General features: G+C 38.0%; 1 protein-coding gene across 1 annotated transcript in view; it reads right to left on the bottom strand.

The window, feature by feature from the left end:
* RPS6KA5 (ribosomal protein S6 kinase A5) overlaps positions 1-15,679 on the bottom strand; it is a 186,888-nt gene that overhangs the window by 104,847 nt on the left and 66,362 nt on the right. The gene's annotated exons all lie outside the window — the stretch shown is intronic.

Raw genomic sequence — 15,679 nt, 5'->3', positions numbered from 1 at the left:
CAATTTTATGTCAGACATATTTCTAGGTCTAGCCTTCAATATTTACATATCTAATCACTGCTGACAAAGTTATGCTTTCACTCTTTTACTGTTATTCTCTCCTCAGTATTTTTAGCTGTAGAAAACTAGCTGTTATTATGGTCAATTAACCACAATCCAATTCTGGAGCAACTAGGACATTTTAGACATCAGATAAAAACCTCTAGGTTTTGCTGCTGTTGTAAACAAATGAAAATAGTTCTTAAGAATCTCAAAAAACAAAAAATCTCATACACACATATAATTCAAGTACCTCAAGTACCCCTCTATACTTATTTAAAAAGTCTAAAGCAACATAAGCTGACATTATATAAACAAAAGAGATCTCCAGATGTGAAAGACATTAAAAGACCCTAAATTGCAAGCAGTACCAACACAAGCCCCTTTACGTCTCTGGGCAGTAATTCACAGGTTAGTGGGTCAACCTCGCCACATTCTCCCTAAGTGAGGGCTCAGTTGGGCAAATCCTGTGTGTAGTGCCACTGCCCTAAGTGAGGCATTGGGGCCATATGGATACTGTGCCCACAGCAGGTATCCGCGTTTATTTCCCTAGGGAAGTGGGGAGAGGGCAAGAAGAGGTGGGACGAAGGAGGAAGGGGAAGGCAGGCAAAAACACTGAGAGGGAAGGGGTAGGCCCCCAATTCATCCCTACGAGTTATAAAGGCTCTTTTCTTCTCAAAATGCAAACACCTCCTGGGATGGCTGAGCCCAGTCCCACTTTTGAAGTTAATCAGACCATCTGCATTCATCAGACCATTCTGGAGTTGGTCTGAGTTCTGACCCAGACTGGTGCTTCCATAGACCCTGCCCACACCTCGACAGTATTTAGCACAAAATCCTATTCTAATCCAGCCACTAGACCAAGAGAGCTTTAAGGCAAGGGCTCTTGTATCTTGGCTGTTATTCAGTTTAGTACTTCAGGAAGTAAATGAGTGCCGACCCAGTATGTACAATGGACAAAGAACGGCGGTGGTACTCCTGAGGAGGGAGAGAAACAACATTCCTCAAGGACTTGGCGATGCAGTCTCCGTGCCAAACATATCCACACAGTGATTCACTCACTCCTCAGAACAGCCAGTGAAGTTGGTACTTTCAGTAATTCCATTCTGCAGATGCGGAAACAGATTCAGAATACTTAAGCACGTGGCCAGAAGACTTGGGTAAAAAGTGGCAGAGCTGATTCAGATGAAAGCAGTGTGATTCCAGGGACCACACGCTTAACCATAAATGAATTTTTTCTTTAAATAAGAGAGATTCTTCTTCAGTACTAGAAATTGGATGTTCTGGATTTTAATAAAACCAACACCATAAACATGCTGAACACATTCTGGGATACAGAAAAAGTTCATAAAAGGTTTGTGTCTTATCTCGTTGTAAATAAAACAATTATAGATTGAGAGCTTAGTAAGGCAGAAGTGAACCAAAAAAGAAAATGACAACTTTTAGAACCTAACAAATTAACCTAAAGTATACAAATGAAAAAAGTTAATCTATTCAAAAGCAGTGAAATGAAGCTAGAGAATATTCTAAAGAAGAGTACTGTACCTTCCATGGAGTAAGGCACTATATAAACCCAGAAGAAAGTCAAGTCCTCTCTAATTACAGGGCTTTTGTGTTCCCTACACACATGGCACCTGCCCTAGATTCCTGTTCTGAGGTTCCTATCTCCAGAGTGCTGTGGTCCTTAGAAATTACGTTATCCATCTATCTTCTCCAACAAAGAAAATCTTTCTACAACATCACGGAAAGATGGCTAAGAGCTTCTTCCCAGTGCTCACGTGTGTCTTTCAGTCCAGGTGCTGACCCATGTGGCAGATGGACCACAGGGTGTTAGCATCTAACAGCTGAGTACCTGTCAGGCACTTTAGAGTTGGATTACTTCATTTGATTCTTCTTGCATCCCTACGAGGAGGTGAGGAGGATGACCTCCACTTTACAGATGAAGGAACTGGAGCGTAAAGGAGCTGGGTCCCTTGCCCAAGGTCATACTTGCCCATGTGGCCTGACTCCTGAGCCCACACTCGGAGCAGTGCTCCAGCTAGCTGCCTTCCTAAGGTGAATGACCTCATAGGCAAAGAAATTAGGAACCAGACATTAAAAAGAAGTCACAATACAGGTTAGGTAGGTGTTCTAATGGTGGAATAGATACATTTCTACTACTTCCAACTAGAGGAGGTTTCATAAAGTCACCCATTTTATTGATGGGGTGATCTAAATATTCAAAAAATATGCCTTACCTTGAGTGGAAACAGGCCTTTCTACAATATTCATCTGTTAGCCCTTCTATACCTTCTGGACTTACAAAAAATAATATTACTCTTCTTTTCTAAGATAATTTTTAAAATATTTAAAAATACTATTATGCCATCTCATCCAAGCAAAATGTTCTTTCTTATTCCCTAAACCAATCTAAAAGTAAATGACTTTAAGACTTTGTACCACTAGGAGGTGCCCTATATGTGTTCCGTGAGTTTGTAAATACTTTTTCTTTGATTTCTTTCCTATTACCTTAAAAATGTCATATATCACTCCAAATAAATGTGAGGTAGCAAAGGACGTTAATGCATGTGGGCAAATAATATAAAATCATCCTTAATGCCACGTTATACACTGTATGGTCAAATAATAAACAGTCATCCTCCTGCCATGTGATGATATCCAGAAGTTTTCCAATAATATGAGCTAAAGACTACATATTCTGCCTTTACCATTATATTTACCTATCAGTAAAATGTCGGGGGGAAAAGTATGATGAAGCTCACAAATCTTTTGATTTTACTTTTATAATTTCCATGATTAACTAAAGCTATGGTACTTCTATCACATGGTACATGCCAATAGATGCTTACAACAATAAACTTCAAGGAGTGCCTCACAATGTTCCAAGCAACAGATATTTCAGATAAACAGGATCTTACTTACAAGTAGGCTGCTTAATGAAACAGAGTTTGCCTCCAAACAGCGTTGTGTTTTGAAGCACCCATAAGGCTGCTTATCACATTGCAAAAGGGGAAGAAAACACATTCACTGCTGGAGAGACCTTGAAGAAGCCACCTTCTCTGACTGAGCTGGTTTGCAGATTAGTACAGAGGGAGAAAGTGAAGGAGTCCTTCTGTTGAAGAGTGCCATCCAGTCTAGAACCACCTACATGCTTTCCAATATTTTAAGAGGGGCCACTGCAACTGAACTTGGTGGCAATATTATTTCCTTTTAGTCTGTAATGAGATGAATGACTACCTTGTTGTGAAGCCAATTCCTGGCTTTCGTTCACTGTGTGCTGATGTTGTTAAAGAATTCCTATTTTGAAAGCATCTTTTGGAAACTGCAACAGCTACCAATGGTGGAAACTCTTCTGGCCGAAAAAGGTAAACAATAGTACTTCCGGCTCAGATGGAGCCCCTAAAATGGATGTTTAGCAACACAGCTGGGATTTGCTGCTTAGGTGAAGAGACTAAGCTTCAGGCTTCAGCATAACTCTAATTTCAGCATCAACGTGCAATGGCTTCAGATGCACTCCCAGCAATCTTCACAGAAGCCTTGTGTACTGCTCTGATCTTATCAATTTCTCCAGAGCCAGGGCCTTTCCAAGATATTCTGTCAAGAAATGTGAGCAGAAGAGGGCATGGAGTTCACTGGTTTCCCAGAGGACAAGGCTAACAGCGCTTGATGGGACTTGAGGTAGAATTTCTACTTAGTAGACTGAGGGAAAGTAAACTCTAAAAATAAATGACAAGAAGGATTAATTCCTGACTTAGCTTGACAGACACCTACGACCATATGAATGAGGTAAATCTTTCAATTCAAGGCCCGACAGACACTGTTCTGGATGTAACCGATAACCTGTGTGCTCTTACAGCCGCAGGTTATAGCAGCCGTTTCAAAGAGAGGACTGGATCCAGACAACCATGTAAGCTTTTCCAAAGCTGGGGGAAGAATTCCATAGGTTGGGGGGCAAACTACAGATACCTTACAAAGGTCATTTCTGTTCAAACTGAAATATGGATTTAGAATCCTAGTCTACCTGACACAGCACAATGTTGCCAATGGTCTCAGTGGTTTGATGATAAAGGAAATCATGTAAAATGAACTAAACGCAGTGTCAAGGGGAAATGTCTAGTTCCTTGGACCAGGTCTCAGTTTGCTTTTCCACAGATGTGACTCCTATTCCATTGGCCCCAATGATCATTATGAATCAGGTTTTTAAGCACGTGTTGTCATAACAGAAAAATTAAAAAGGGCTGATGGTTTTAAAACAAGATGACACTCATGCTGTCACATCATAAGCCACTGCACAATATCAACTACTTTTTCAAGCTAAACAAAAGCAGCCTTCTTGCTTAAACTTATTTTGAGCATAATTAAACTGATTTTTTTCACTTTATTTGCAAAGTCTGAATTCATTAAAAAAAATTTTAGGAAGTAGCCTTTATCTTGGCATGAAAATGATGAGATCAATTTGTTAAAAAAAGTATTTTTACAGCCTGTCTATAAAAGCAATCAATTTACAATGCCATATAATTAAATGCAAGGAAAATCTGTCTATGTTTACATGCATTATTCTGGAGAAAAGGGTTAAGAACTAGAAGGCCTCTGGATTAATTCCTTCAGTAGAGTACTTATCCAGGACACGCTGCTCCCATTGGGATCCAAATGCTCCACCACCGTGAGATCCCTGTCTTCTGTCACTCAGACTTTTATTAATGCTGCTCACAACCCTATACATTGTACACTCTGCTTAACCAGCCATGCCACACTTTGTGTGCATTCCAACCTTGCAGCATAAACTGCTGTACTCAAACTACGGCTTTAAAAACAGGATGGCAGAAGCTCTCTTGGCGACTTCCACTTAGACAACGCCCAACACTAACTGGTACCCCCCCGCCGGTTGTGCACTGCACACTGATGCCTATAACCAGTTCACACGTGCACTGCTGTGCCCACGCCGTTCAGCTGTCTGCTTCACACCAGTCACTGACACTCGCTGCCTCACTTGTGTGTGCCTGTTGTATACGTTATTCTTATATAATTTAACTACATATTACATAAGCCACTGAAATGTAAATGTGAAAGAAAAGAGAAAAATGAGGTTAAAAGCTTTGAAAGAACTACATAAAAGCAAGACACTTAAGAAAAAAGAACTGCTGAAAAATCAGGTGTGGGTGAAACAACTATAAAAGGCTAGGGGAAAAAATTGTGAAAATCTAAAAGGATTCTGTATCCAGATCACTTCAAATGTGTCTGGTTCTCACTCCACTTTAAAGAATTGGAAACTTAATTTTAGATGATGCATTACAAGTGCGGTTTATGCAAAACAAACCATTGTTTAAGAACTTACTCTCAAAGAGTCTTGTGCCTACACGCAAAGTGAATATATATTTATATATTTTAAGTGAAAAGTAGTATGCCCAAAGTACATGTATATATCCTTTTAAAATGATATTCCACTTTAACCAACTTTTTCTGATTAGCCACAAGTACCAGTCATGTCACATGAGGGAGACTCCACTAACTAAAGGATCATATTCAATGCTGCTGGAATTCATCCCTCTCTCACCCTTCCAGAATAAGGGAATTTTTTTCTTTAACTTTTTATTTTATATTGGGGTAGAGTTGATTAACAATAGTTTCAGGTGTATAGCAAAGTCATTCAGTTATACATATACATGTATCTATTCTTTTTCAAATTCTTTTCCCATTTAGGTTGTTACATAATATTGAGCAGAGTTCTCTGTGCTATACAGTAGGTCCTTGTCGGTTATCCATTTGAAGTATAGCAGTGTGTACATCTTAATCCCAAACCCCCTAACTATCCCTTCCCCCAACCCTTCCCCTGGTAACCATAAGTTCGTTTTCTAAGTCTGTGTGTCTGTTTCTGTTTTGTAAATAAGTTCATCTGTATCATTTCTTTTTAGATTCCGCATATAAGCAATATCATACGATATTTCCCTTTCTCTGTTTGACTTGTTAAATCAGAATCTTGTTAAAGAGTGACTTGACCACCAACCATACTAGCTCTGCCTCTCAGCTTGCTTTCCTCCTCAATCTGGTAAACATAACTTTTGTGTTGTCATCTAAATTGTTGATAAAAATATAACCCTTCTGGCTCAAAATACTTGATTTCCCATTACTCTTAAGATAAAGAGAATCCTTAATATAACCTAAATTATCTGGCTTCTACCTACCTCTCTCCACCTTCTCACCATCTCATTTTCTCACTCCTTCAGACATACAGCCTTTCCTGACTTCCCAGACTAGCACAGTTCCTCTAATTTTATACTCTCATAACACCCTGTCATAGAAATTGTCAGAAACATGAGTTTTCATTTATTTGTGTGATTGCCTCATTGTGTAGCTTCCACAGGACTGTAAATTCCACAAAACCAAGGACTATGTCCAGTTTTACTCACTTTGTATCATTAGCAAATTCTAGAGCTGGCACACTGTAGAAACTCAAATAATGTTGAATGCATAAAAAAATAAACAAGATAGCAAACAAAGAAAGAGTTCTGTAGCATATAGCCAAATACCCTCTTCTCAGCTGACAACTCTGATCTAAAGTTGAAGGTGGGTCTTTAGGAAAAGAAACTAACAGTGCAAATCCGCAGTACAGAGCTATATAGCTCACCCACTCTTTCCCTTTGGAGAAGGAACAACGGGCTTTCATGAAGTAATCACCTTTAATTTGGGTATTAAATATGATTCCTGACAACACTCCCTGGTGAAAGTGAGCTCAGGAAACTTAGCTGCCACCACTGCAGAAAAGGAAAATGTCTTAACATGGTGACATCTGTAACTGGCCACTGCTTTGTGACCTGCCACAACTACATAAGAACTGATGGCCAGTGCCTGGCCACATCCCTCTCTCATAGACAATTTAACTTGAGGAAAGACTGCTACCTTTCCACGTGTGACATGGACACTGACAACCAACCCACCTGCCTTCCCCTCCACCTTGCCCTGTAGAACTTCATTCACCCCAAGTCAGCAGGGTCAGAAATGGAACCAAACAAGAAAAACTCTCTTGGAACTCTACATTTCACTTGTCCTGCCCTTGGAAATTGGTACCCTTGTTAATAGGCCAGCCAAACGTACATGGTAAGTAATGCTAGGGCAGTATATGTCAAGCCCCAGGAAAACCACCATCACTGAAAGGGTTCTCAGAAGAGCAGCTTCATTTCAGTGTTAGCACAGCACAAACAGTACACAAAAAGCAAACACTCAAGGGGTTCAATGGTGAAACCTGGCTGACCATAATTTGGTACTTCTAAAGACTCATCTGAAATATCTGATTAATGAGACCTCAGAGCTGAAAAGAAACATTACTGTCCATCCCAGTAATTCTCTAAAATCTACCCTATGTTAAGATAGATGGACAGAAATCACCTCACTTGGACCAAAGTAGTAGATAAGTTCTACTCAGACACACACTTTAGTGAATTGAGGTTTAATCTTCTGTGTGCCACTTTTTAAAGAGACTATATACAATAAAATTATGCTTTTTTCAATAATATCTTCATATCCTTTATCAAAGATGCTAGTCTCATGATCTTATTTACTGACCACAATAAAGGAGCCATTTGATAACTTCAGCACTTATTAAAAGTCTCTCTAGACCAGTTTTTTTTCAAACCATGGGCTGTGACCCATTAGTTGATGATAATATCAATTTAGTGGGTCCAACCAGCATTTTGAAGCTAAAATACTAAAAAAGAACTGAATATACTAAATGTGTTTCATGAATCTTCTGTCTCCCCTTTATACACACACACATGTGTAGGTATATGTGAATGTAAACAAGTCTAAGCACATGAGAGAGGAAAAAAAGAGGGCAGTACAGAACAATGGCTAAGAACATAGACTCTGGTGCCTGGCTGCCTGGGTTTGAATCCTAGATATGCTGTTTAGTAACTGTGTAACCCTGGGCAAAACAGGAAACACAACTGTGTCTCAATTTCCTCATTAGGGATAGTAATAGTTCTTAACATCATACAGTTTGGGGATTAAATAAATTAATATAAGGATCCAGAGGAGGGCCTGGCAGATAACAAACACTACAGAAATGTTAGTGGAAAAAAAGTGTGTGTATGTGACTGCACGTCTATACACATACATAAATACACATACTGAAAAGCAATACAAAAATGTACCTATTTTGTCCTATGGGTAATAGTCAAAAAAGCTTGAAAGCTACTGCTCTATATGAATTTATATGCCTTTCCTTTAAAAAAAAAAAACAAATTATGTAGGCCAAAGAACTTTCCCTTTATACCTACCTCCTAGTAAACTCAGGGTTAAATTTAAGACTCAATTGCAGTGACTATGTCATCCCAGATGTCTATAACATCTATTTCACTTCCCTATTATCTGGCTTTTGCTCTGTTTTCATCTGTTTTTGTTTTCTCTTTTTATTTTTTTTGATTCCTTATCTTTTTTTCTATCTTTGAAAATGCCCTTAAATCTCTTTTCGAAAGTCGGCAAATTTTAAACGTTGAAAGTAAAATGCACTTGATTTCACATATTTATCAAACAGAAGCACTGATTCCTAAATTCTTTTATAGAATACATAATTGCACACTAAATTCCAAATACTAAAAAAAACCCCACATAACTATAAAACTAAGTATTTCAACATAATTTTAAAATAAAAAGTGAGAGAGTGGCATGGACATATATACACAACCAAATGTAAAATAGATAGCTAGTGGGAAGCAGCCACATAGCACAGGGAGATCAGCTCGGTGCTTTGTGTCCACCTAGAGGGGTGGGATAGGTAGGGTGGGAGGGAGACACAAGAGGGAGGAGATATGGGGATATATGTATACATATAGCTGATTCACTTTGCTACACAGCAGCAACTAACACAACATTGTAAAGCAATTATACTCCAATAAAGATGTTAAAAAAATTTTTTTAATAAATAAATAAAGTAAAATAAAAACAGAATTTGAGCCATTTAATACAACCATTTTTAAAATTAGCCCCTGTTGCCAGGATTTGTAACATCATAAAAACAAAATGTCTAAGATTAAGAAAGGTAGACTGATTAAAATAGACTATTCTTCTAACATACAAGGAAAAGCTGTGAACCCAAAACATGCTTGATTAAATACACAGATGCTAAAGGCAAACAAGAGACACAGTAAAAGCACATGAAATCATAGGTGGTAATTTTTATGAAAGAGACTGAGGTAGGCCATTTGTTTCAGGTATAAAGTTATATCCTCTCTAGAAGATATAGAACACCAAAGATCTGGAAGAGAGTTAATAAAAGTGCCAGGATTCCAGACGTAATCCAGTTTAAGTTTTTAAACTAACCAGGGCCATTTGACTCATTTTCTTAATTACTTTGAATGGTCAAAAACAGTTGCACAGCTGAAATTAGGACCACGAAACCAGTGCATTTTCTCATGGATGGTGTTAGCGTCTAAAAAAAGGACTTAATATGCGAGAAGGTTGAAAATAAAAAATAGTTATAGGAATGATTATCTATGGAGTCCATTTATGCATACTGTATTAGCTTGAATAATTAAAGACTAATTGTATAATGTCTTCTAGATCAGCACTTCTTAATTTCGGAGAAAGCACTAAGACAGTACATGCATTAGTCCAGCTAATTAACTGCATGTATGTATGTGGCCGTGGCCGACTCCTGACTATCTCCACATGGATGACCCACGTAATCCATATGGCATTTCTTATCCCTGGTCCCAGATGACTTGAAAACCAGAGATTCTGGTCCATCAGGCAAGAAGAAAAAGTCACAAAGGAAACCATGTCCCGCTGTGAGGTCTAGACTTGAATTGATTACCCATAGAATGTGATTACCAGAGGACCTTACTAAAAGGAAAATACAGGAAAACAAGGAAATAAGGACCAAGAAGCACATTCATATCAAATTATTCTGTTTATATCTCAACAAACAAGCTATTTGAGTACAAAAGGCTTGCCTCCTCACTCTTGCTCCAAAACTTCCCAGGGTTCAGGCTGAACCGAAACCCCAGCTTAGACCACATGCTGCTTAGGCTCTTCCTCTGCCCTTGCTACTCCCCTCACTCTCTCCTGAGAGCATTCCTGCAATAAATCAAGTGTGCCCAAATCCTTGTCCCAGGCTCTGCTTCTAGCAAATGTGACCTACAACAGCATCAGGAATAAGTCAAATTGTATTTATACTAGGGAGACAATGTCAACCAACATGTTCAAATGGAATCGTCTTTTGTGGTATAAAACATCACAAACATTTGACCTCTAAGATTTCCTTAGACACTGTAGGCTTACACTGAAGCACAAGGTATAGTGGGTACACACAGATGCAAAATTATAAACTTATTTGAATGACGATTTTGACAATTTAATGAATACAGGCTTTTAAAAGTACTATTTTAATAGGGATACTTTCCGAACACCTAAGCGAATTAAATGACAAACGATGACTAAGTCATAATACTTTTTAAAACAGTTTTTATATGCCTCAACCAAAGTTTTTTTCCCTTTGATCATATGGCCAAAAAGTAGCTGTGTCTTTAAGTTGCCTAGTGCAATTCCTAGCACCATCTAGTGGCAAATTACCCAGAAAAAGAAACGTGTCTTATTTAACAAATAAGATGTGTTTCTGAAAAGTCTGCGGTAAAAAAATATATATATATATTTTATATATTATATAAATATATATATATATATATAAATATATATTTTAAAAGGCTGTCTTGTTGGGGATGATTTTCACAGAGTCTGGGACCGAGGAGCAAAGAACTATCAGAGTTAACATTTCAAGGATGGCACTTAGGCTGGGGTAAACAACCCAACAATAATCTCTCCTACTTGACAGTATTTCCACAGAACAGCTTGCAGCATCTCCCACTGATTACATGACCAACCCCTGACCCCCAGCCAAAAATAAAAACAAAAAAATAAAAACCCACAGGATAAAGAAAAAGTAACCTTCTTACGAGGGCACCAGGCACTGAGGAAAACACAAATGGTTGCTGCTCAACAGACATTATGGGAGGCAAGGCCTTTTGAATCTCTCTACTCTGCCAGCACTCATTTGAAGATTTCATAAACCCAGAAATAAACATTAAATGATGGCCATTATTATTCAATTTTCAAGTTTGTATGTAATATATCCTTTTTTTAAATGCTCACTATTCTTCCCCCAGCACCCAAACAGTACTTGCCTCTTAATAAAACATGTGAATGGGGCTTCCCTGGTGGCGCAGTGGTTGAGAATCTGCCTGCTAATGCAGGGGACACGGGTTCGAGCCCTGGCCTGGGAAGATCCCACATGCCGCAGAGCGGCTGGGCCCGTGAGCCACAACTGCTGAGCCTGCGCGTCTGGAGCCTGTGCTCCGCAACGAGAGAGGCCCGCGCATCGCGATGAAGAGTGGCCCCCGCTTGCCACAACTGGAGAAAGCCCTCGCACAGAAACGAAGACCCAACACAGCCAAAATCAATCAATCAATCAATCAATCAAACATACGCATCTGATTCAAGATCCTCATTAAAAAAAAAAAAACAAAAAAAAAAAACATGTGAATGAATGAATCCCAAGAGTAATGGGAATGAAGTGAAAGGTTTTAAATAGAGAAGTGACATGATCAAACTTATACTTAAGAAAGGTCCCTCTGGTTGTAGTATGGAGAACAGATTAGGAAGGAACAGCCTGAAACCCAGAAGATCTTTTGGTAGTTGCATGTCCCTATTTATTGCTGGACATATTTTAGGCTTTACAATAAAATATTTGTTAAGAAATGACTATCACTTATGTATCAAGCTAATCTGAGACATTGGTAATGCATTATACTAGCTCTTTTAGAAGCTGGGCTTCTTTCCCTTTCAGATATATAAAATTTATATAGCATTTACTATATGTCAGGCAATCTAAATGTTTTATTACTCATTTTATGCATATTTTAGCATAAGACTGTTAACCTAACATACAAAAGGTTGTTCAGAACCTAAAATGTTTGAGTAGTTAAGAGAAGAAAACAAAGAAAGAAACACAGTCTTCATTTGACATGTTATTTTGAAGGTAATATACAAATCAACTTTTTAGAAATGCTAATAAAATTTCAACTAACATCACTTATGAAATATTTGTTAGATTTTTATTATTAGAAATATAACTTTAATTGAAATTTCTCCCAGATATGCTAACAAAGTGACTACATGAAAGAACTAATAATCTATCCTTATGAATAAGTCCTAAATAATTTTGTTTTTCTAATTTAGGGTGCAGCTTTAAAGTGGAGTTCCCTGTTGAATAAATAACTGCAACTGATGGTTATCTAGCAATTGGCAATTCATATTGATTATCTCACTGATATTATCACAACATTGTGAGATAGATACTATTAACTTAGGCCAATAAAGACTTAGGCTCACAGAGTTCATGCGATTTACCCAAGGAACACCAGTAGGCAATGATAATGTCAAGATTCAAACCTGAGTCTTCTAAGTCATCCTTGATATCCAAGTACTTCACAGCTATGAATGCACCAAAATTAGAAGAGAAAAATCAACTCAGCTGCACCCTTTACAGTTACAGGACAAAATTTATCTTTTTTGCCATAATGACAAAAAATCTCTGAAGTACAGATCTAGTATGATGAATAAAGAAAATTCAAAGAGAATACATGTTTCACTTCATTAAGCATCAGAATTACTAGTAATGCACACAATGGATACATTTAAAGACTTTCTTCTCTACTTAGACAGATGTCTCAAAGAAAGCAAAATCGTTAAAAGGAAGGCAGCAGAAAAGGAGAGAAATTAGAAAGAATCATTACTCCCACAAACAATCCAAAATTTCATCATGAAACAAAATAATTCTAAAAGATGAACCAAAGATACTTCCTGAATTTGGGAGTATCAACCTCGAGAACAAAGCTAGAGACAAAAGCATGAATTATATACTTGTTAGACTATTATTATACTTCATACTGTTATGGGCTATGGGGAGGGAGGAGGGAAATAGGGTTGGAAACATATATAAGGATGATCTTAAGAGTTCACAATCTAGAGGAAAAATATAGCAGATGTGAAGGAAGATTCAGAGAACCACTGACTGCCATTTCTCTACCAAGGACTTTCAGTGCCACAATTCAGAGAATGAAGCAATTGGGAAGGATTCGGACAGGTGGAAAAGGGAAGGAGCACTAAGGTAGGGGAACAAGATAAGGCAGGGCCTCAGAGGATGGGAAAGTACACATAATTGTAGGGGAGTAAAAGAAAATCAACCAGACTAGTAAGTAGGTGGAATATTGGGGTTAACTGGAGAAAAAATACAGAGCTAAGCCTGAAAGCAAGGCAAGAATTTGGACTTGAATAATAACTAGGAAAAAAGCACTATAAGTTCTGAAACAGGAGAATAGCATGATAATGTTGAATTTTAATGAGGCTGCATATTATTTATAACAGAATATGTATAAAATGCATAAAATGGAAGAGAGAACTTGCAGAAAGACCAATTTAAAAAACCTTAACAACAATCCATGTATAAGGTAATATGAGCCATGGCACTAAGAACAGAAAAGGTAAATCCAAGGGTCATTTTGAAAGAAAAATTATAGGATTTTGTGAGAAACAAGAAATAAAAAAGTCAAAATAGAGAAGGGTCAAAAATTATTTCCCAGTTTCTAGCTCAGGAAACTGATCAACAAGATTAGCAATAGATCAAAAGAAACAAGATAGCTGAAAAGATACAAATCAATACTCTGAGTAAAAGAGAGATTTTTTTCATGAATATTACATGCATTTAAGTATGAGATCAAAAAGTAAATCTTTCATTTTCCAATATTCCACAAAGTCTTCAAGATATTGGATGAATAACATTTTTTCTGGTTCAAAATACATAAAACTTAAATCATCAGAAGATTTCTCAGTTTCACTTCCAAAGAAAGCCTGACATGACACATAAAGACATCTGATGAGGCTTTTCTATTACCCTAAGTAGTTCTGGAAAAAATTAGCTTAAAAAGGTAATGAAACTGAAAGATTAGTGGTGAAATTTTTGAATAAAAGTTGAGATTTTATTATATTCATAATAAAAGTTTCCACCTACTCCATTTAGTCATCAAAATTGTGATTTTAAATACAGAACACCGACAATGACACTTCTTAGTTATTCCATCTTCTCATAAGAGCAAGATACTGTTAGCTGATGAAAAGGAAAAGCAGTACCCATGGCTAACAAGAGACCAGTTTCAGGAAGAAGCATGAAATGAAAACGCAAGTAAAGCATTACTGGTAAACTCTTTTCTCACGTTTGCAGAATTATCTTAAAGATCTGCCTATGATAGAGCCACTCAAAAAGTTGAGGTAAATAATGAGACAAAATGTTATATATGTTGAAAGAAAACATATACAAGGTTTGTCCTTTTTTTTTTAATTATTAGCACCTTTAATTATTATTTATTTATTGATTGATTGATTTGGCTGTGTTGGGTCTTTGCTTCCGTGCGAGGGCTTCCTCTAGCCGCGGCAAGCGGGGGCCACTCTTCATTGCGGTGCGCGGGCCTCTCACTATCGCGGCCTCTCTTGTGGAGCACAGGCTCCAGACGCGCAGGCTCAGTAGTTGTGGCTCACGGGCCCAGTTGCTCCGCGGCATGTGGGATCCTCCCAGACCAGGGCTCGAACCCGTGTCCCCTGCATTAGCAGGCAGATTCTCAACCACTGCACCACCAGGGAAGCCCACAAGGTTTGTCTTATAAACCTGATATTAAATTAAAAAACTTTTTTAATTAAAAGAATTTTTAACTGACCTGTAATTTTTCTTCCTCATACTCTGTGTGTTTTTGGAATCAAGGTTATACTAGCCTTATACAATGAGTTGGAAGAAATAATTCCACTTTTTCTGTCCTCTGAAAGAATTTGTGGAAGATTAGAATTATCTACGCCTTGAACGTTTGGCAAAACTCATTTTTGAAACTGTACCAAGTGTTTTCCTAGCAGGAAGATTTTTACTTACTGACCAATTTCTTTAAGAATTATAGGACTGGGCTTCCCTGGTGGTGCAATGGTTAAGAATCCGCCTGCCAATGCAGGGGACACAGGTTTGAGCCCTAGTCCGGGAAGATCCCACATGCCGTGGAGTAACTGAGCCCGTGCACCACAACTACTGAGCCTGTGCTCAAGAGCCTGCGAGCCACAACTACTGAGCCCACGAGCCACAAGTACTGAGCCCGTGTGCTGCAACTACTGAAGCCCATGTGCCTAGAGCCCGTGCTCCACAACAAGAGAAGCCACTGCAATGAGAAGCCCACACAGCACAACGAAGAGTAGCCCGTGCTCGCCGCAACCAGAGAAAAGGCAGCACGCAGCAACGAAGACCCAACGCAGCCAAAAATAAATTAATTAATTAAAAAAAGAAGAAAAAGAATTACAGGACTATTCAGGTTTTCTATTCTTTTTTCAATCAATTTGGTCTTTTACACATTTCAAGATTCATGTGCATGTTAAAATTTGAGGAACACTACCTCAGACCACTAAATTCCTATCAACTCCCAAATTATGTGCTATTTTTGTCCAATACTTCAATTTTCTTTTTTTAACCCCACAAATTAGACATTTCAACTATGGTTTTACACAGTCAATATTGTTTAGATCTTCTTTATTCACCAACACTTTTTCATCCCAGAATCTC

The sequence above is a fragment of the Balaenoptera acutorostrata genome, chromosome 3, assembly GCF_949987535.1.
Source record: "Balaenoptera acutorostrata chromosome 3, mBalAcu1.1, whole genome shotgun sequence".
Classification (NCBI taxonomy): Eukaryota; Metazoa; Chordata; class Mammalia; order Artiodactyla; family Balaenopteridae; genus Balaenoptera; species Balaenoptera acutorostrata.
Note: the sequence above shows the minus strand (reverse complement) of the source record. Positions and strands in the feature narration are given on the sequence as shown.